Source organism: Mobula hypostoma, chromosome 3 (genome assembly GCF_963921235.1).
Source record: "Mobula hypostoma chromosome 3, sMobHyp1.1, whole genome shotgun sequence".
NCBI classification, from domain to species: Eukaryota; Metazoa; Chordata; class Chondrichthyes; order Myliobatiformes; family Myliobatidae; genus Mobula; species Mobula hypostoma.
Window position 1 is genome coordinate 128984093 of NC_086099.1, and position 22019 is coordinate 129006111.

The following is a 22019-nucleotide window of genomic DNA, read 5'->3' on the forward strand; positions in this document are numbered from 1 at the left end:
ATGAGATGGCAAGGTTGCCACCCGTTGTGCCACAAGGCGTGGTGAGGAACAAGGCAAAGAATACAGTGGCATACATGTACTTTGATCATAAATATACTTTGAACTTTAAACTTCCTTTAGGGTCCTGTGGAAGAGTCTCAGCCCAAAGTGTTGACTGTTTATTCCTCACTATAGATGCCATCTGACTTGCTGATTTCCTCCAGCATCTTGTACTTGCTAAGTTTGCTGAGAATGTGGGAGTGTTAAATGTCTTACTTTCACAGCAATGGTTCCGTCCAAATATCTTCAGAACTGCCTTTGGATACATCTGCCATTACACTTGAAGCTCACGTAACACTCCTGATATAGTCTGTAACTCGAGCCTGATGTCACTCCTCCCACCAGCGTCGTGAACTGAATGTGATATTCATGGTGTAAGTGTTTGCATTCATACATAACCCATGAAGTTCCTTTACAAAGTATTGATTGTTAGCACATTGTTCACTTCTGTTTTCTAATATTTTAGACGTTCATGCCAAAGGGCAGCCAATTAGCCCATCATGTCTGTTCCAGTCAGTGAAAAGGCTGCTCAGTACTTCAGTCTTCCAACACTGGGTAAGTAACACTGCACTGATATCTTTAAATGTACACTTGCAATAAATGGCAAAGTGCAGAGTAAGGCAGGGGAAAAGATGACCTTGGAACATTAATCTACAGATGATTAAAGGGAGCCAGCATTCTATACTATGTGACTCAGACTCTAATTCTGGTCACCATACCTGAAAGAAAAGTTGTGTTTATTTCTATACTTAGCAGCCACTTTATTAGGCGCTATCTGTACCTGACTGTATGTTGGTGGTCTCCTGCTGCTTTAGCCAATCGATGTGTTGTGCATTCAGAGATGCTCTTCTGCATACCACTATTGTAACATGGTTATTTGAGTTACTGTCACTTTCCTGGTGGCTTGAACCAGTCTAGCCATTCTCCTCTGACCTTTTTCATTAACAAAACATTTTTGCCCACAGAACGACCGCTCACTGGATATTTTTTTTGTTTTTCGCACCATTCTCTGTAAACTCTAGAGACTGTTGTGTGTGAAAATTCCAGGAGATCAGCAGTTTATGAGATACTTAAACCACCCTGCCTAGCAACAATCATTCCACGGTCAAAGTCACGTAGATCACCTTTCTTCCCCATTCTAATACCTGGTCTGAACAACAATGGAGCCTCATGGCCTCAATGCATGCTCTTCTGTATTGAGTTGCTGCTACCTGATTGGCTGATTAGATATTTGCATTAACAAGCAGTGTTGCAGTATACCTAATAAAGTGGCCACCGAGAGTACATCAACTACCTTTTCAGGCAGTGAGTCCATTTGCTGGATGAGAAACAAATCCCCATCTTCCCTCTAGTCATCACGGACTACTTTAAACCTTTGTCCCCCTGGTTCTTGACCTCACCTTTTCTGAAGAAGACAACCTCTGTGGAGTAATGAAGGTGTGTAACATCACAAGAGTCTAAATACAGTAAATAGGAAGGACCTATCTCCTTCTGTAGAGGGATGAAAACCAAGGGACTTAATTCTGCTCCTATGTCTTATGGTCTCTTCCCCTCTCACGTTAAAGTTTTAGAACATAAAACATAGAACACTACAGCACAGTACAGGCCTTTCGACCCAAGATATGGTGCCAAACTTTTAATCTACTCTAAGATCAATCTCACCCTTACCTCCTACATAGCTCTCCATTTTTCTATCACCCTGTACCTATCTAAGAGTTTCTTAAATACCCGTATTGTATCTGCCTCTTCCACAACCCCTGGCAGGGTGTTCCATGCACCCACCACTCTGTGTAAACAATATACCTCTGGCATTAACCACTATACATTCCTTCAATCACCTTAAAGATATACTCCTCATATGAGCCATTTTCACCCTGAAAAAATGTCTCTGGCTGTCCACTTAATCTATGCCTCATTATTGAGTATCCTCTCACCCTCCTTCATTTCAAAGAGAAAAACCCAAGCTCACTCAACCTATCCTGATAAGACACCCTCTCCTATCCAGGAAGCATCCTGGTAAATCTCCTCTAATCCCTCTCTAAAGCTTCTACATTCTTCCTATAGTAAGGCGACCAGAACTCAACACAAAACTCAAAGTGTGGTCTGACCAGGGTTTACAGAGCTGCAACTTACCTCAACGGCTCTTGAACTCAATCCCACGACTAATGAAGGCCAACACCTCATATGCCTTCTTAATGGCCCTATCAACATGCGCAGCAACAACTCTGAGGGATTGATGGACATGGACCCTAAGACCTCTCCGTTCCTCTACACTGCTAAGAATCCTGCCATTAACCCTGTATTGCACCTTCAAGTTCACTCTTCAAAAATCAATCACTACACACATTTCCAGCTCTGACGATTCTCAGCCTGCGGCAACCTTCACACAATCCACACCACCAAACTTTGTGTAATCGGTAAACTTATGAACCACACTTCCACTTCCATATCCATGTCATTTATATAAAGACCACAGCAAATAGGGGTCCCAGAACAGATCCTTGCAGATTACCGCTGGTCACCGAGCTCCAGGTAGAAAACTCTTCATCTACAACCACCCTCTGCCTTCTATGGACAAGCAAATCCTGTAGCTGTACAGTCAAGCTTCCCTGTATCCCCTGCCTCTCGACTTTCTGAACGAGCCTACGTGGGGAACATTATCAAACTTCCTTACTAAAATCCATATTCGCTCCATCCACTGCTCAACCTTCATCTATGTTCTTTGTCACATCCTCAAAGAATTCAATCAGGCTCATGAGGCATTTCTAATCAGACTCATCGTTAGGTCACATCTGGAATTTCCAGTTGGCGGACGATTTCCCTCCATGCCGCTTTGTCCCGACACTTGTCTGCAACATCCCTTGTCTTGTCCAGCTTGGTCCAATCCTTGATGTTATCCAGCCATGTTGTTCTTTGCTCTCCTCTTCCTTTCTTTCCCTCCACCTTTCCATATAGCAAGTCCAACAAGATGTTATCTCTCCGCGTAAGGTGTCCACAATAAGCAACTTTTAACTTCATGATCTTCTCCAGCAGTATCTATGGTCTATCAACTTCAGACAAAACCCTCTCATTTGAAACTTTCTCTACCCAGATGATCTTCAGCATTCATTGAAAGCACCACATTTCAAAAGCATTAATTCATTTCATGTCATCCTTCTTCAGGGTCCATGTTTCTGATCCATACCTCAGCAATGACCATACATAACACTCGAGGAAGCAAATTCTACTTTGGATGTCTACCTTCCGATTGCATAGCAGATCTTTTAGCTTCATGAACTGGCTCTTAGCCATACCTATTCTCCTTCTGATCTCAACTTCACATCTTCCGTCATCTGTCAGACAACTGCCAAGATGATCAGACTTTCGCACCTGTTCAATGTCCTGTCCATTCACTTGTAACAATGCCATCACGAATGAGTCTTTAGTGTTTGTTTTGCTTACCACCATCAATTTTGTTTTCTTAGGGTTGATTTTTAGTCCGTATTCAAGGCTTTCCTCATTCACTTTATTCAGCATAATTTGCAGTTCACATTCACTGTCAACTAACAACGCGGTGTCATCCACATACCTGATGTCATCCATCTTCTGGCCTCCGATTGGAATGCCTGTCTCCTGATGGTTGCATTCCAGAAAAATCCATTCTCTGTAGAGGTTGAACAAATCTGGCGAGTAACACAGCCTTGCCTTATGCCTCGTTTAATACATGCCCATGGTGATAGCTCATTTTCTACCCTGACCACTGCTTCCTGTTTCCAATACAAGTTCCTTATTATTTGCACATTCTCCCATCCCAGATCGTACTTGTTCAGCACCTCTATTACTTTTTCATCTCTTACTTTATCATAAGCCTTTTCACAGACAATAAAGCATAAGTAGATGGTCTTTTGTGCATCAATGCATCTCTCCATGATATTCCTTCCCTTGTTCCTGAGCCTTTACGAAAACCAAACTGTGTCTCTCCAATTTCATCGCTGATTGTACCTTTCATTCTGCCAAACACTATTTTCAACAGTAACTTGATGCAGTGAGACATTATGCTTATTGTCCTGTGTTCACTACATTTTATCGTCCTTGGCTTTTTTGGTAAGGCGATAAATACCGATTTGAGAAAGTCCTCCAGAAGATTTCCTGTCATATAACTGTTGTTTAATATCGCTAAAAGGTTCATTTTTCCCTTTGGACCAAGTGATTTCAGAATTTCAGAGGAAATCTTATTTTCACCAGCGGCCTTTCTGACTTTTAGACTCCAAATTGCACTTTCCATCTCTGACATCAATATTTTAGGTTGACTAGTCATTTGATTTAATTGTGGTAAATCCTCAATCCTGCTATCTTCAAATAATTCCAAGATGTACTCAACCCATCTGTCCTGACAAAGGGTCTCGGCTCGAAATGTTGACTGTACCTCTTCCTGTAGATGCTGCCTGGCCTGCTGCGTTCCACCAGCATTTTGTGTGTGTTACTTGAATTTCCATCATCTGCAGATTTCCTCGTGTTTACGTGTCCATGATCTCTTCTTTTTCATAGATGGATTACCACTACCATCTTCGATACACCCACCTGATGGCATGGTCCTCTTTAATTTCATCATATCCTTTACCTTTTGGTGAAGGCCTCTATAATCATGACTTTGTTCATACTGCTCAATTTCTTCACACTGTTCATTCATCCAATTCTTTTTCACTTCCTTGCATTTTCTTTGAATCAAGTGGTGCAGGGCTTTGTAGCGTTCATTATCCCAATGTTTTAACTTTCTTCTTTCTTCAGTTAACTTCCGCAACTTATCGGTGAACCAAGTCTTTTGCTCTAATCAGACTACACTTCTCCAAATGCTCATAAATCCTGTCTCTCAGAAGCTTCTCCAATAATTTGCCCACCACTGAAGTAAGACTCAGTGTTCTGACGAAGGGTCTCGGCCTGAAACGTCGACTGTGCCTCTTCCTATGGATGCTGCCTGGCCTGCTGCGTTCCACCAGCATTTTCTGTGTGTTGCTTGAATTTCCAGCATCTGTAGGTTTCCTCATGTTTAAGACTCTTTTAACCTGCTCTAGGTTACACTGAAGTAAGTATAATTCCAGCTCCCAACTCCTTTTCATGAACAAAGGAATAACATTTGCCACCCTCCAATCACCTGGTACTACTCCTGTGACTAGTGTGGACACAAAGATTATTGCCAATGGTGCAGCAGTCTTTCCCTTGCCTCCCATTGTAGCCTGAGCTATATCCTTGTGGCAGAACACACACAAAATGTTGGAGGAACTCAACAGGCCAGGCAGCATCTATGGAAAAGAGTACAGTCGAAGGCTGCCAGGCCTTCTGAGTTTCCCTAGCATTTTGTGTGTGTTGCTGGGCTATATCCTGTCTGGCCCCACAACTGCTTTTATGGAGTCCTCACAATTTTCAACATCACTCTCACTGGTAAATGCTGAAGCAAAATATTCGTTAAGGACCTCCCCTACCTCCTATGACTCCAGATACATTTTCCCTTCTACCACTGACTGGTCCCACCCTCACTGTAGTCACCATCTTGTTCTTCACATATGTGTAGAATGCCTTGGGATTTCCTTAATCCTACTTGCCAAGGCCCTCCCAAGCCTCCTTCTAGTTCTCCTATGTCTATTCTTAAGTACCTTCCTGCTACCTTGTAGCTCTCCAGAGCCCTGTCTTATCTTTATTTTCTAAACCTTAAGTATGCTTTCTTTTCCTTGACTAGACATTCTAAATCTCTTGTCAGCCATGGTTTCTTCACCTAACAATCCTTTGCCTGCCTCAGTGGGATAAACCTATCCAGAACCCCTTGCAAGTGCTCCGTAAAAAACCTCACATTTCTGTTGTGCATTTCCCTGAGTACATCCTTTCCCAATTTATGCTCCCAAGTTCCTGCCTATTAGCATCTTAATTCCTCCTTCTTGAATTAAATGCTTTCCCATAACACCCTCTCCTATCCTGCTCCAAGGCTATAGTAAAGGTCACAGTCTCTGAAATGCTCACCCACTGAGTGATCAGACACCTGACCTAGTTCATTAAGCAGCACCAGATCCAACATAGCCTCTTCTTTCGTTGGTGTGCCTACATGTTGAGTCCGGAATCCTTCCTGGACACATCACACAAATTCTGCCCCATCTAAATCTTTACACTAAGGATGTGCCAATCAATATCAGGAAAACAGCAATCTTTTTATGCCCTCTAATATTTCACATTGTGACCCTGGAATAGGAGGCTCTCTTGCCACCCTATTAATGCCTCTCATAATATTATAAAGTTATAGAGGCATAGAGTTACAGAGCACTACAGCAAGAAATAGGCCACCTAGTCCATGCCAGCCTGGTCTTCTACCAAGTCCCATCTACCTACACCCGAAGAATAGCATTCTAAACCATTCTTATCCTTGCCTCTATCCACATGTCTCTAAAATGTTAGCACTGAGCCTGCATCCATGACTTCCTTTGGCAGCTTGCTCCACAATCGCACCATGCTCTGAGTGAAGAATTTCCCCCTCAAGTTTCTCTTAGATATTTCACCTTCCATCCTAAGCATATAACTTCCAGTTCTAGTCTCACCCACCCTGAGATAAGAAGCTTTTTTTTCAGTGCCGCAGTCACAGCTCAATCAGTGCAAGAGGTTGGAGAACAAGAGATTTTTAAAAAAAGGAGCTTTCAAAGGATTTCAGCTTTCTTCAGTAGCACAGTTGCAATTCATTAGCAAGGGCAAATAAAAGTAAGGCAGGAGCAAATGGAGCGGCCATGGTGTGAGCGGATCAGTGAATGGAGTGGGCTTTGCCTCATCAGACTTCGTCGAGAATAGGCTTGGGCAAGGTACGTATCTGGTAAGTCTCTTCTTCATTCTTCAGCTGTTAATGCATAGTTAGAGCAGTGAGGATGGCCCAGGGGCAGTGTTGTGTTTGTTGCGTGAGATGTAAGAATTCTTGGAGACCTACAATATCCCAGATAACCACATCCACACCTGGTGCACCGAGCTGTAGCTCCTCCGAGAGTTTGTGAAGGAACTGGAACTACAGCTCAAAGACCCTTTGGCTCACACGGGAAACTAAGGAGATGACAGACAGTAACTACACGGAGGTAGTCACGCCTAAGCTGCTGGAGGCAGGTAATGTCATGGTCCGGTCCATGGTTCCTTGTTCCAGGGTTTCTGCTTTTCCCCAGTTTCTGTTGTGGGCAAATGATTCTCGTTTTGGGGGTGAGACATGAATACCTCTGCAAACTAGAGATTCCCTGCTGGTCTGTCCTGTTCCTCTCCCTGTCTTTTCCCTTCTCGCCTGACTCTCTGCCTGGATACTTCGCTTGACTCTCTGCCTGGGTACCTCGCCTGCACCACTGTCTAGTTAGATCGCCAATGCAGAGATGGAACTGTCTGTCGTTCTTCAGTGTTTGTTTCTTCTTGTCCTCTCCTCCGTGGGGTAAGTCAGGCCATTCTGCCGTTGCCCTGCAGGGAGGTCTGTCCCGTCTTGTCATCGCCTCTGTGGGGTAAGTCAAGCCGCTCTGCTGTTGCCCTGCAGGGGGACCTGTCTTGTCTTGTCTTGTCTTTGCCTCTGTTGGGTAAGTCTGGCCATTCTGCCGTTACCTGACGGATGGTCCTGTCCCATCTTGGTGTGGAGATGAAGTTGAGTCCCAGCTTGTCTAAGTATAAGTCCTGGATCTATGTCTATGTACTTTCCTGTCTCATCTTGGTGTCATGTTGAAGATGAGTCCCGGCTTTTCGAAGGATAAGTCCTGACTCCATGTTGATGTACAGTTCCCAGTCTGTCTCTGAGCTCCAGCCTCCACATTCCAAGACCTAAGACCCCAAGCCTGTCTCCAAGCCTCAGGACCCCAAGTCTGTCTCCAAGCCTCAAGCCTCAAGACCACAAGCCTATCTCCAAGCCTCAACCCTCAAGACCCCAAGCATGTCTCCAAGCCTCAAACCTCAAGACCCCAAGCCTCAAGCCTCAAGACCCCAAGCCTGTCTCCAAGCCTCGAGCCTCAAGACCCCAAGCCTGTCTCCAAACCTCAAACCTGTAGTCCCCAAGCCTGTCTCCAAGCCTCAAGCCTCAAGACCCCAGCCTCCAGTCCTGCAGTTATGTCATATCCATGCCTGGTTCTGGGGCCTGAGCCCAAGGCAAGACACAGGTTCAGGGTCCTTGTCCAGTCTCTGGCTTGGGGTCCAAGCCCAAGTCTGCATTCTTGTCCCTGCTCCTTGTCTGTATCCTGTCACGTCCCTACTCTTGTCAAGTCCTGTTCCTTGTACTTCAGTGTCTGTGTCTTGCATTTGGGTCCGTTCCCAACGCCCCGTTTGTGACAGAACAGTCCAGCCAGACTTGGACCCAGTGACACAGACATTGTCGTTTTACTCTTGCCTTCCTGGTTCTCTCCTGTTCAATGGCCCCCCAACCGCCCGTGTCATCCATAGTCTGGGATAGCCTTTTCTGTTGTGAGCACATGATTCTCGTTTCGGGGCTAAGACATAAATACCTCTGCAAACCAAGGATTCCCTGCTGGTCTGTCCTGTTCCCTTCCCTGTCTTTTCCCTCCTCGCCTTACTCTCTGCCTGGATACCTCGCTTAACTCTCTGCATGGATACCTTGTCTGCACCGCTGTCTAGTTTGATCACCAATGGCGAGATGGAACTGTCTGTCATTCTTTGGTGTTTGTCTCTTCTTGTCCTTGTCTCTGTGGGGTAAGTCAGGCCATTCTGCCATTGCCCTTCAGGGGGATCTGTCTTGTCCTCGCCTCCGTGGGGTAAGTCAGGCCGTTCTGCCATTGCCCTGCGGGGGGATCTGTCTTGTCTTGTCCTTACCTCTGTGGGGTAAGTCAGGCCATTCTGCCGTTGCCCTGCAGGGGGATCTGTCTTGTCTTGCCTTTGCCTCTGTTGGGTAAGTCCGGCCGTTCTGCCGTTACCCGATGGATGGTCCTGTCCCACCTTGGTGTGGAGGTGAAGTTGAGTCCCGGCTTGTCTAAGTATAAGTTCCGGCTCTATGTCTATGTACTGTCCTGTCTCATGTTGGTGTTGTGTTGAAGATGAGTCCCGGCTTTTCGAAGGATAAGTCCCAGCTCCATGTTGATGTACAGTTCCCACTCTGTCTCCGAGCTCCAGACTCCGAGTTATCAGCCTCCGCATTCCAAGACCCAAGACCCCAAGCCTGTCTCCAAGCCTCAAGACCCCAAGTCTGACTCCAAACCTCAAGCCTCAAGACCCTAAGCCTGTCTCCAAGCCTCAAGCCGCGAGACCCCAGCCTCCAGTCCTGCAGTCATGTCATGTCCATGCCTGGTTCTGGAGCCCGAGCCCGAGGCAAGACCCAGTTTCAGGGTCCTTGTCCAGTCTCTGGCTCGGGGTCCAAGCCCAAGTTTGCGTTCTTGTCCCTGCTCCTTGTCAGTATCCTGTCACGTCCCTACTCTTGTCAAGTCTTGTTCCTTGTATTTCAGTGTCTGTGTCTTGCATTTGGGTCCATTCCCAATGCCCCCTTTGTGACAGGTAAATGGATGACTGTCAGGTGAAGGAAGGGAAATGGGCAGCCAATACAGAGTATCCCTGTGGCTTTTCCCCTCAATAATAAGTATTCTGTTCTGGATACTTTTGAGGGGGACTACTTACTGGGGATGTGTGGGGGGGGGGTGGCGCTGTGGCTCAAAAGGGAAGGGGGAGAAGAGGACTACAGTAACACTGGGAGATTCCATAGTGAGAGGAAACAACACGAAATTCTGTCAACGTGATAGAGACATATGGTATACTGCTTCCCAGGTGCCAGTGTCATGGATGTCTTGGATTGGGTCCATGACATTCTAAAGGTGGTAGGTGACCACCCAGAAATCCTGGTACACATTGGACCAATGATATTGGTAGGAAAAGTGAAGAAGTCTTCAAGAGAGAATTTAGGGGGCTAGGAAGAAAGCTGAAAAGTAGGACCTCCAGGGTAGCAATCTTTGGATTGCTGTCTGTGCCATGTGCCAGTGAGAGTAAGAATGGGATGAGTTGGCAGATGAATGCATGGCCAAGAAACTGGTACAGGGGGCAGGGTTTCAGATTTTTGGAACATTAAGACCATAAGATATAGGAGCAGAAGTAGACCATAAGGCCCATCGAGTCTGCTCCACCATTCAATTATGGGCTGATCCAGTTCTTCCAGTCATCCCCACTCACCTGCTTTCACCCCATACCCTTTGATGCCCTGGCTAATCAAGAACCTATCTATCCCTGCCCAAATGCACCCAGTGACTTGGAATCCACAGCTGCTCATGGCAACAAATTCCACGGATTTACCTCCCTCTGACTAAAGTAATTTCTCCGCATCTCAGTTCTAAATGGATGTCCTTCAATCCTGAAGTCATGCCCTCTTGTCCTAAAATCCTCTACCATGGGAAATAACTTTGCCATATCTAATCTGTTCAGGCCTTTTAACATTTGGAATGTTTTTTATGAGATCCCCCCTCGTTCTCCTGAACTCCAGGGAATACAGCCCAAGAGCTGCCAGACGTTCCTCATACGGTAACCTTTTCATTCCTGGAATCATTCTTGTGAATCTTTTCTGAACCCTCTCTGATGTCAGTATATCCTTTCTAAAATAAGGAGCCCTAAACTGCACACAATACTCCGAGTGTGGTCTCACAAGTGCCTTATAGAATCTCAGCGTCACATCCCTGCTCTAGAAATGAACGCCAAAATTGCATTCGCATTTTTCACAACTGATTCAACCTGGAGGTTAACCTTTAGGGTATCTTGCACAAGGACTCCCAAGTCCCTTTGCATCTCTGCATTTTGAATTCTGTCCCCATCTAAATAATAGCCTGCCTGTTTATTTCTTCCACCGAAGTGCATGACCATACACTTTCCAACATTGTATTTCATTTGCCACTTCTTTGCCCATTCCCCTAAACTATCCAAGTCTCTGCAGGCTCTCTGTTTCCTCAACACTACCCTCTCCTCCACCTATCTTTGTATCAATGGCAAATTTAGCCACAAATCCATTAATACTGTATTCCAAATTATTGACATACATTGTAAAAAGCAGTGGTCCCAACACAGACCCTGTGAAACTCCACTGGTAACTGGCAGCCAGCCAGAATAAGATCCCTTTATTCCCACTCTCTGTTTTCTGTGACCAGCCAATGGTCCACCCATACTAGTAACTTCCCTGTAATTCCATGGGATCTTATCTTGCAAAGCAGCTTCATGTGCAGCACCTTGTCAAAGGCCTTCTGAAAATCCAAGTACACCATGTCTACTGCATCTCCTTTGTCTACCCTGCTTGTAATTTCCTCAAAGAATTGCAGTAGGTTTGTCAGGCAGGATTTTCCTTTCAGGAAACCATGCTGGCTTTGGCATATCTTGTCATGTGCCTCCAGGTACTCTGTAATCTCATCCCTAGCAATTGATTCCAACAATTTCCCAACCACTGATATCAGGCTAACAGGTCTATAGTTTCCTTTCTGCTGCCTCCTACCCTTCTTAAATAGCGGAGTATCATTTGCAATTTTCCAGTCATCCAGTACAATGCCAGAAATTATCGATTCTTGAAAGATCATTGTTAATGCCTCTGCAATCTTTCCAGTTACTTCCTTCAGAACCTGAGTGTGCATTCCATCAGGTCCATGAGATTTATCCACCCTCAGACCATTAAGCTTCCTGAGCATCTTCTCAGTCGTAATTCTCACTGCACAAACTTCACTTCCCTGGCACTCTTGAATGCCCGGTATACTGCAGACATCTTCCACTGTGAAGACTGATACAAGAAACGCATTAATTCCTCTGCCATCTCTGCATCTGTCATTACAATATCTCCAGCATCATTTTGTATTGGTCCTATATCTACCCTCAACTCTCTTTTACCCTTTATATACTTAAAACAAGGTTTTAGTAGCTTCTTTGATATTAGTCACCGGTTTTCTTTCATAATTCATCTTTTCCTTCCTAATGACCTTCATGGTTTCCTTCTGTAAGTTTTTGAAAGCTTCTTAATCCTCTGTCTTCCCACGAGCTCTGGTTTATCTATATGCTCTCTTTTGCTCTTACTTTGGCTCTGACTTCACTTGTCAACCATAGTAGTGTCCTTCTTCCCTTTGAACATTTCCTCTTATTTGGAATATATCTTTCTTGCACTTCCCTCATTTTTCACAGAAACTCCAGCCATTGCTTCTCAGCTATTCTTCCTTGGGATCATTGGGATCTCTTCTGGGGAAGGTATGATGAACAAAAGGATGGGTTACACTTGAACCCAAGGGGAAGCAATATTCTTGCAGGCAGATTTGCTAGAGCTGCTCAAGAGGGTTTAAACTATTTTTGCAGGGAGATGGGAGCCAGAGTGATAGGGCTGTTGGCTTACAAGCAGAAGCAGTGTGTAAAGAGATCGTGATGAAGGACAGGCAGATAATAGGGCAAAATTGCAGTCAGTGGGATGGGTTCCAGTGTAAAAGGAGGATAAAATCAAAAAGGGTTTTGGATACAAGACTGAAGGTGTTCTATTTGAGTGTACACAGTTTATAGAATAAGGTAGATGAACTTGTAGCGCAGTCAGAGATTGGCAGGTATGATGTTGTGAGCATCACTGAGTTGTGGCTGAAAGAAGATTAGAGTAGGGAGTTTAACATTCCAGAATTCACATTGTGGTGTGGCTCTGTTGGTAAAAATTAAATCAAATCCTAAGAAAGACGTTACATAGATGTAGAATCCTTGAGGGTAGAGTTAAGAAATTGCAAGTGTAAGGGGGGAAAAGATGAAATATGAAGGTAAGCTGGCCAATAATATCAAAGAGAATACCAAACAGTTTTCCTGATTTATAAAGAGTAATAGAGAAGCAAGAGTAGGTATTGGACCACTGAAAAAAATGATGCTGTTAGTAATGGGATGGCAAGGAAATGACAAATAGCAAGGATAAGTATTTTGCATCACTTTTTACTGTGGAAGAGACTAGCAGTATACCAGAAGTTCAAGGGTGTTAAGGGGGTAGTAGTGAGTGTAGTTGCTATTACGAGGAAGAAGGTGCTTGCTAAACTAAAAGGTGCTGCACATGAGACTGCTGAACAATATACGAGCAAATGGTATTATAGGAAAGATACTAGCATGGATAAAGCATTGGCTGATTGGCAGGAGGCAAAGAGTGGGAGTAAAGGAAGTCTTTTCTGATTGGCTGCTGGTGACTAGTGGTGTAGGGCAGGGGTCAGTGTTGGGGCTATTTCTTTTCACGTTATGTGTCAATAATTTGGATGATGAAATTGATGGCTTTGTGGCCAAGTTTGCAGATGATATGAAGATAGGTAGAATGACAGGTAAGTTTGAAGAAGCAGGGACCCTGAAGAAGGACTTAGGCATATTAGAAGAATGACCAAGGAAGTAGCAAATGGAATACAGTGTTGAGAAGTACACTTCAGTAAAAGGAATAACAGCACTGACTATTTTCTAAACAGGGAGAAAATTCAAAAAACTGAGGTACAAAGGGACTTGAGAGTCCTTGTGCAGGATTCCCTAAAGGTTAATTTGTAGGTTGACTCAGTGTTGAGGAAGGCAAATGCAATGTTAGCATTCATTTTGAGAGGACTGGAATACAAAAGCAAGTATGTGATGCTAAGGCTGTTTAAGTCACTGGTGAGGCCTCACGGAGCATTGTGAGCAGTTTTGGACACCTTATCTAACCAAGGATGTCCTAACATTGAAGAGGTTTCAGAGGAGGTTCACGAGAATGATTCCGGGAACAAAAGAGATAACATATGAGGAGCGTTTGATGGCTCTAGATCTTTATTCACTGGAATTTAGAAGAATGAGAGGAGATCTCATTGAAAACTATCAAATATTGAAAGGCCTTGGCAGAGTGCATGTGAAGAGGGCATTTCCTATGGTGGAGAAGTTGAGGACCAGAGGACCCAGCCTTACAATAGAAGGATATCCATTTAGAACAATGAGCAGGGATTTCTTGAGCCAGAGGATGGTGAATCTGTGGAATTCGTTACCACAGGCAGCTGTGGAGGCCAAGTCATTGGCTGTACTTGGAGTTTGATAGGTTCTTGATTAGTCATGGTGTGAAAGGTTGCGGGGAGACGGCAGGAGAATGGGGTTGAGAGGGAAATGGATCAGCCATGATGAAATGGCAGAGCAGACTCGATGGGGCAAATGGCCTAATTCTTCTCCTATGACTTATAGGATCATGGAGGTCATCTCTCAGTCTCCGATGCAATGCACTAAAGAAAATAATACACTTTTGCCTAACTTCTCCTTATACCTGATGCTCGCTAATCCAGGCAACACCCTACTGCACTCGCTCTGCATTGTTCCTGTCCTCTCTCTCCTCCTCTGTTTGCACTTGTCTCCTCTCATTGAACTATGGATTAAATCCCAACTACTCTCTACCCATCTTTTATTCATTGGTGGTGACTTCCTCTAACCATCATGTATGGATATGTTCTTCTCTCAGCTGTCACTGCCAACAGTAATGCAAACTGTCTCTCCTGATACCCAGCCATTGTCTTTGTTCTCTGTGTTCACCCCCAGCCCCATTCTCTGCAATGCTCTTTTTCTCCTCCCATGGATGCTGCCTGACCTGCTCCATATTTCTATTATCCACTGTCTCTAGGTCAGATTGGAATTGGAATCGGTTTATTATTGTCACATGTACTGAGACACAGTGAAAAGCTTGTTTTGCATATTGTTCACGCTGATTAAATTAGTACACAGGGCATTGAGGTAGGACAAGGTAAAATAATAAGAGAATGCAGTATAAAGTGCAGCAGCTACAGAGAAAGTGCAGTGCATGTAGACAGTAAGGTGAGAGGTCATAAAGAGGTAGATTGTCATGTCAAGTATACCAGGGAACAATTCAATAGTGGGATAGAAGCTGTCCCTGAGCCTGCTAGTGCATGATTTCAGGCATTTGCATTCTGCTTGATGGAAGAGGGGAGATGAGAGAATGCCCAGGGTGGTTATGGTTTTTGATGATGCTGGCTCCTTTACCGAGACGGTGAAAAGTTTAGCCCAGAGTCCACGGAGAGGAGGCTGGTTCCTCTGATAAGCTGAGCTGTGTGCACAACTCTCAGCACTTTCTTGCACTCTCATGCTAAGCAGTTGCCATTCCAATGCACAATGCAACCAGATAAGATGCTTCCTATAGTGCATCAGTACAAATTGGCTAGGGTCAACAGGTTCATGCCAAGTTTCTTTAGCCCGCTGAGCAATTAAAGGAGTAGTGAGCTTAATTGGCTGTTGCACCCATGTGGTTTTCTCATCTGCAGTTTTGCACTTTTAATAGAAAGTTTCAAATTAAAGTCTGATGGCACATTCATTGTACAAGATCATCCTATGAGTAAAATAATCACCTAAAATGATGCTACAGAAGTAAATGAGCTCGGATGCTGTTGCTGTAGATATTGTAGATTCTCCCCGTGATCACGGGGGCTTCCTCCCACATGTACAGGTTGATTGATTTATTGATAAATTGTACCTAGTGTGAGGGTGAGTAGCAGAATTCAGTGTTTGCAGTGAGCGATGAGCATGTGGGGAGAATAATACAGGTAAGGTAGGATTTGTGTAAAACAGCTGGTGATTGATGGTGAGTTTGAACTCAATGGGTCGAACAGCCTGTTTCCTTTCAGTATCTCTCTATAGTCAGTATGAACACAGTGGGCCAAACATCCTGTCTCCATTCAGTATCTCTCTATGGTCAGTATGAACTCAATGGGCCAAACATCCTGTCTCTATTCAGTATCTCTCTATGGTCAGTATGAACTCAATGGGCCAAACATCCTGTCTCTATTCAGTATCTCTCTATGGTCAGTATGAACTCAATGGGCTAAACAGCCTGTCTCCATTCAGTATCTCTCTATGACCCTACACCACTATAGGGGTTATGAAGCATATGGTATTGGTGGAATGAGTATGATTGTGAGATGTTCCTAACTATTAATATCAGGTCAATGTTAGAACTGTGGATTTAAAGTGTTACATAAATGTGGAACACAGATGTAAATAACATTGGGGATCTTATGTAATATAGACTGAGGTGGCAAGCAGAAATCAAATGGGAGATATCTTCTGTCCCAGGAAGTATACAGTAATTTGACCTAACAGAGCATATGTTTTATTACAGCAACACATATTCCAATCTTAGAGATAAAATATTAAACCATCACCTTGCCTGTCCTCAACAGGATTTGCTGACACTATTTCAAAAAGTAGAGGAGATCTTCTCAGTGTTCTGGCCAATGTTTATCCCTCAATGAACATCAGAAAAACCGTTAGCTGATCATAATTACTGGATGTATGAGTTTCCTCTTTAAAATCTGACTGCTGTCTTATGTGTGGAATGGGCTGCCAGCAATGGTGGTGGAGGCGGATACGATAGGGTCTTTTAAGAGACTCCTGGATAGCTACATGGAACTTAGAAAAATAGAGGACTATGGGTAATCCCAGGTAATTTCTAAAGTAAGTACATGTTTGGCACACCATTGTGGGCCAAAGTGCCTGTATTGTGCTGTAGGTTTTCTATGTTTCTAAAAGTCTGAAAACCATTGGGCAAGACAAGTCTAAATCCTCACAAGATTTGGACATGTATACTTCATCACAGGATCATGTATTTAACTGGCTTTAACTCTAGAGGTATCAGTTGACCATTCAGGGAATGAATTCATGGTTGGGTGACACATTAAATCTTCCAGTTGGTATAACAATTGCCGAAATGTATTCACACTGTTCAACAGAGGAGTAATATGCTTGCTCAAGCATTAGGATTTAATGATCAAGAAAGTTTAAACAAACTATGTGAATTCTCAGTGGTTTGGATAAACTTACAATCATAATCTGAAAGCTTTCAGTGTGACACCTTTTACAAGTTGTGTGCATCAGCAGCTGACTCTTACATATTGCATGAAATCGACACATCCAAATGAAATAAGATCTCCTCCCTTGGCTTCATCAATCCAAACTACAATTAAGATATTAAATGATCTGTGCTTAATCCTGCCAAGTGAACATCAACCGTCTGGGCTTGTAGGTATTTGTGCTATCTAACATCAGGATGGGACAAGATGAGGGATCATTTGTGAAGAGCAGCATGATTAAATAAGCTGCCAAAATCCAGAAGAACCATGATGATTAGACTCCAAGTGAGATGTGAAACAGTAGTATAACCAAACATTGGTAATATTATCTTCCACCACTCTGTGTTAAATCATCAGATGATCAAACACGTAGAGATGGTAAATATTACCACCAAGGTTTGTTACATAGAGAGGGACATCTCCATTGTAATTATAGAGTCAATAGCACATGGACACCATAGAAACAGAGAGTCATAGGCTTATACAACATGGAAACAAGCCCATTCTCCAACTCGCCCACTCCAACTATGTCATCTATTTGAGTTAGTCTCATTTTCCTGCATTTGGCCCATTTCATCAATCACAGAACATAGAAACATAGAAACATAGAAAATAGGTGCAGGAATAGGGCATTCGGCCCTTCGAGCCTGCACCGCCATTTATTATGATCGTGGCTGATCATCCAACTCAGAACCCTGCACCAGCCTTCCCTCCATACCCCCTGATCCCCGTAGCCACAAGGGCCATATCTAACTCCCTCTTAAATATAGCCAATGAACTGGCCTCAACTGTTTCCTGTGGCAGAGAATTCCACAGATTCACCACTCTCTGTGTGAAGAAATTTTTCCTAATCTCGGTCCTAAAAGGCTTCCCCTTTATCCTCAAACTGTGACCCCTCGTTCTGGACTTCCCCAACATCGGGAACAATCTTCTTGCATCTAGCCTGTCCAATCCCTTTAGGATTTTATACATTTCAATCAGATCCCCCCTCAATCTTCTAAATTCCAACGAGTACAAGCCCAGTTCATCCAGTCTTTCTTCATATGAAAGTCCTGCCATCCCAGGAATCAATCTGGTGAACCTTCTTTGTACTCCCTCTATGGCAAGGATGTCTTTCCTCAGATTAGGGGACCAAAACTGCACACAATACTCCAGGTGTGGTCTCACCAAGGCCTTGTACAACTGCAGTAGTACCTCCCTGCTCCTGTACTCGAATCCTCTCGCTATAAATGCCAGCATACCATTCGCCTTTTTCACCGCCTGCTGTACCTGCATGCCCACTTTCAATGACTGGTGTACTGGTGACTGGTTGCACCTCCCCTTTTCCTAATCGGCCACCATTCAGATAATAATCTGTTTTCCTATTTTTGCCACCAAAGTGGATAACTTCACATTTATCCACATTAAATTGCATCTGCCATGAATTTGCCCACTCACCCAACCTATCCAAGTCACCCTGCATCCTCTTAGCATCCTCCCCACAGCTAAAACTGCCGCCCAGCTTCGTGTCATCCGCAAACTTGGAGATGCTGCATTTAATTCCCTCATCCAAGTCATTAATATATATTGTAAACAACTGGGGTCCCAGCACTGAGCCTCGCGGTACCCCACTAGTCACCGCCTGCCATTCTGAAAACGTCCTGTTTATTCCCACTCTTTGCTTCCTGTCTGCTAACCAATTCTCTATCCACATCAATACCTTACCCCCAATACCGTGTGCTTTAAGTTTGCACACTGATCTCCTGTGTGGGACCTTGTCAAAAGCCTCTTGAAAATCCAAATATACCACATCCACTGGTTCTCCCCTATCCACTCTACTAGTTACATCCTCAAAAAATTCTATGAGATTCGTCAGACATGATTTTCCTTTCACAAATCCATGCTGACTTTGTCCGATGATTTCACCGCTTTCCAAATGTGCTGTTATCACATCTTTGATAACTGACTCCAGTAGTTTCCCCACCACCGACGTTAGGCTAACCGGTCTATAATTCCCCGGTTTCTCTCTCCCTCCTTTTTTAAAAAGTGGGGTTACATTAGCCACCATCCAATCCTCAGGAACTAGTCCAGAATCTAACGAGTTTTGAAAAATTATCACTAATGCATTCACTATTTCTTGGGCTACTTCCTTAAGCACTCTGGGATGCAGACCATCTGGCCCTGGGGATTTATCTGCCTTTAATCCCTTCAATTTACCCAACACCACTTCCCTACTAACATGTATTTCCCTCAGTTCCTCCATCTCACTGGACCCTCTGTCCCCTACTATTTCTGGAAGATTATTTATGTCCTCCTTAGTGAAGACAGAACCAAAGTAATTATTCAATTGGTCTGCCATATCCTTGCTCCCCATAATCAATTCACCTGTTTCTGTCTGTAGTGGACCTACATTTGTCTTTGCCAGTCTTTTCCTTTTTACATATCTATAAAAGCTTTTACAGTCAGTTTTTATGTTCCCTGCCAGTTTTCTCTCATAATCTTTTTTCCCCTTCCTAATTAAGCCCTTTGTCCTCCTCTGCTGAACTCTGAATTTCTCCCAGTCCTCAGGTGAGCCACTTTTTCTGGCTAATTTGTATGCTTCATGGAACGGTAGAGAGTGGGAACAGGTCCTTTGGCCTGTGAAGTTGTGGCAGAATAATTATGTTAATGACAGCCAATCCCTTCTGCCTGTATGTGGTCTATATCCCATCATTATCTGCTTATCCATGTGTCCATCTCAAAGTTCAAAGTAAATTTATTAATGAAGTACATATTTGTCTGCATATACAACCAAGGTTCATTTTCTTGCGGCATACTCAATAAATACAATAGAATCAATGGAAGTCCACACCAACAGGGCATTCAACCAGTGTGCAAATACAAAAAGAAAGAAACAAAGAAATAATAATAATAACAACAACAACAACAACAACAATAATAATAATAATAATAATAATAGATAATTAATACATATCAAGAACATGAGATGAAGAGCCCTGGAAAGTGAATCCATTGGCTGTGGGAACATTTCAGTGATGGGGCAAGTCAAGTTGACAGAAATTATCCCATTTGGTGAGGGGCCTGATGGTTGAGGGGTAATAACTGTTCCTGAACCTGGTGGTGGAAATCCTAAGGCTCCTGTACCTTCTTCCCAATGGCAACAGCAAGAAGGCAGCATGAACTGGGTGTTCGGGGTCTCTGATGATGGATGTTGCTTTCCTGCAACAAAGCTCCATGTAGATGTGCTCAAAAGTGTGAGGGCTTTACCCATGATGAACAGGGCTGTTCCCACTACTTTTTGCTGGAATTTCCATTCAAGGACGTTGATGTTTCCCTACCAACCTGTCAATATACTCTGCAGCCCACAGAATACCTCCCATTGTGTCAGCCTCCACTAGCACCCTGGCAGTACATTCCGGGCACCCACCAATCTCAGTGTAGTGAACTTGCCTTGCACATCTCTTTTGAATTTTCCCCCTTTCCTCTTTAATGTATGTCACCTATTTCAGTTCTGTGAAAAAGATATCAGCTGTCCATTCTATCTATAAAATTCATAATTTTATTAACTTCTAGTTTTTTAACAAAAAACTTTATTTATAATAAAAAAATCCATTGCAAGAATAACCCATTTTCATTCTTTACACTCAAAGTCAATGACTTCCTGGCTGTTCTGTTGCATTCCTACATATTAATCTGGCTGGCAGGGTGGAGATGCATCTCTACCAAAGGAGGTGTAAGGCACTCTTTCCCTTTGCTAGCCTGCAGCTCACCCTTGGGCTTACGGCACCGCCCCGATCAGGGTCATGTGAAGTCATGGGAGCAGGTGGTGGATGGTTGTATGAGCAGCTGGTGTATATCACAACTCCTGGTTACGTGACCTGTGATCTCTGAAGAGTATTGATAATGGATGGGGTCACCCATCTTGTAAAGTCACTGCCCAGAAGAAGGCAATGACAAACCTCTTCTTTGGAAAAATTTGCCAAGAATAATCATGGTCATGGAAAGACCATGATTACCCATATCATCCGCCAAGGCACGTAACGCTGATGATGACAAATTAACTATTGCCACTCATATAGCACTTTGGGATGGTATACTGCTACAATCATCGAGTGGCTTCCTCCCCCCACCTCCCCCTCTGCAATAACAGAACAGCCCTACACTGTGGCCCTTCCCCAACGAACCCTTGCAGTGAACATAAAGCATAGAACAGGAGGAGGCCATAGGACCCACATTGTTGTGCGGAACCAGCTAAAAAGCAAATCAAAAACACCCAAATACTAATTCCTTCTACCTACACAATGTCCAAGTCTCTCCTTCCTCCTTACATCCATGTTGCCTATTTAAACAACTCTTAAAAGTCTTTAATGTATTTACCTTTACCACCACACCAGGCTGTACATTCCAGGCATCCACCACTCTCTGAGTAAAATACTTAAACCCTCACATACTCCCAGAACCTACCCCCCTCTCAACTCCAATGCATGCCCTCCAGCATTAGACATTTTAACGTTGGGAAACAAATACTCTCTGTCTACTCTGTCTCTGACTCTCATAATCTTGCCAACTTCTATCAGCTTTCTCCTCAGCCTCCGCCACTCCAGACAAAACAACCCAGGTTTGTCCAGCTTCTCATGATAGCGTATGCCCTCTAAACCAGGCAGTGTCCTGGTAAGCCTCTTCTGTACCCTCTCCAAAGCCTCAATATCCTTCCTATAGTGGGGCAATCAGAACTGTATGCAAGACGCCAGATGTGGCCTAACCAGAGTTTTGTAAAGTTGCAATATAACCTCAGTGCCTTGACTAATAGAAGCAAGCATTCTATAAGCCTTCTTACCATCTTATCGACCTGTGTAGCCACTTTCAAGAAGCTATGAACTTGGATTCCAAGGTCTCTCTCTCTCAGCAGCATTGTTAAGGATCTTGCCCTTAACCGTGTACTGTCTCCTTGAATTTGCCCCACCAAGGTACAACACCTCACATTTAAGCAACACACACAAAAAATGCTGGTGAACGCAGCAGGCCAGGCAGCATCTATAGGAAGAGGTACAGTTGACGATTCGGGCCGAGACCCTTCGTTAGGACTAACTGAAAGAAGAGATAGTAAGAGATTTGAAAGCAGGAGGGGGAGGGGGAGATCCGAAATGATAGGAGAAGACAGGAGGGGGAGGGATGGAGCTAAGAACTGGAAAGTTGATTGGCAAAAGG

General features: G+C 43.9%; 1 long non-coding RNA gene across 1 annotated transcript in view; it reads left to right on the forward strand.

Annotated features, from left to right (window-relative positions):
- Nucleotides 1-389: 389 nt before the first annotated feature.
- LOC134343541 (uncharacterized) overlaps nt 390-22019 on the forward strand; it is a 139116-nt gene continuing 117486 nt past the window's right edge. Inside the window, exons 1-2 of the long non-coding RNA XR_010017254.1 lie at nt 390-413; nt 506-594. This is a non-coding gene — a long non-coding RNA (uncharacterized LOC134343541). The remainder of the gene's footprint in view (nt 414-505; nt 595-22019) is intronic.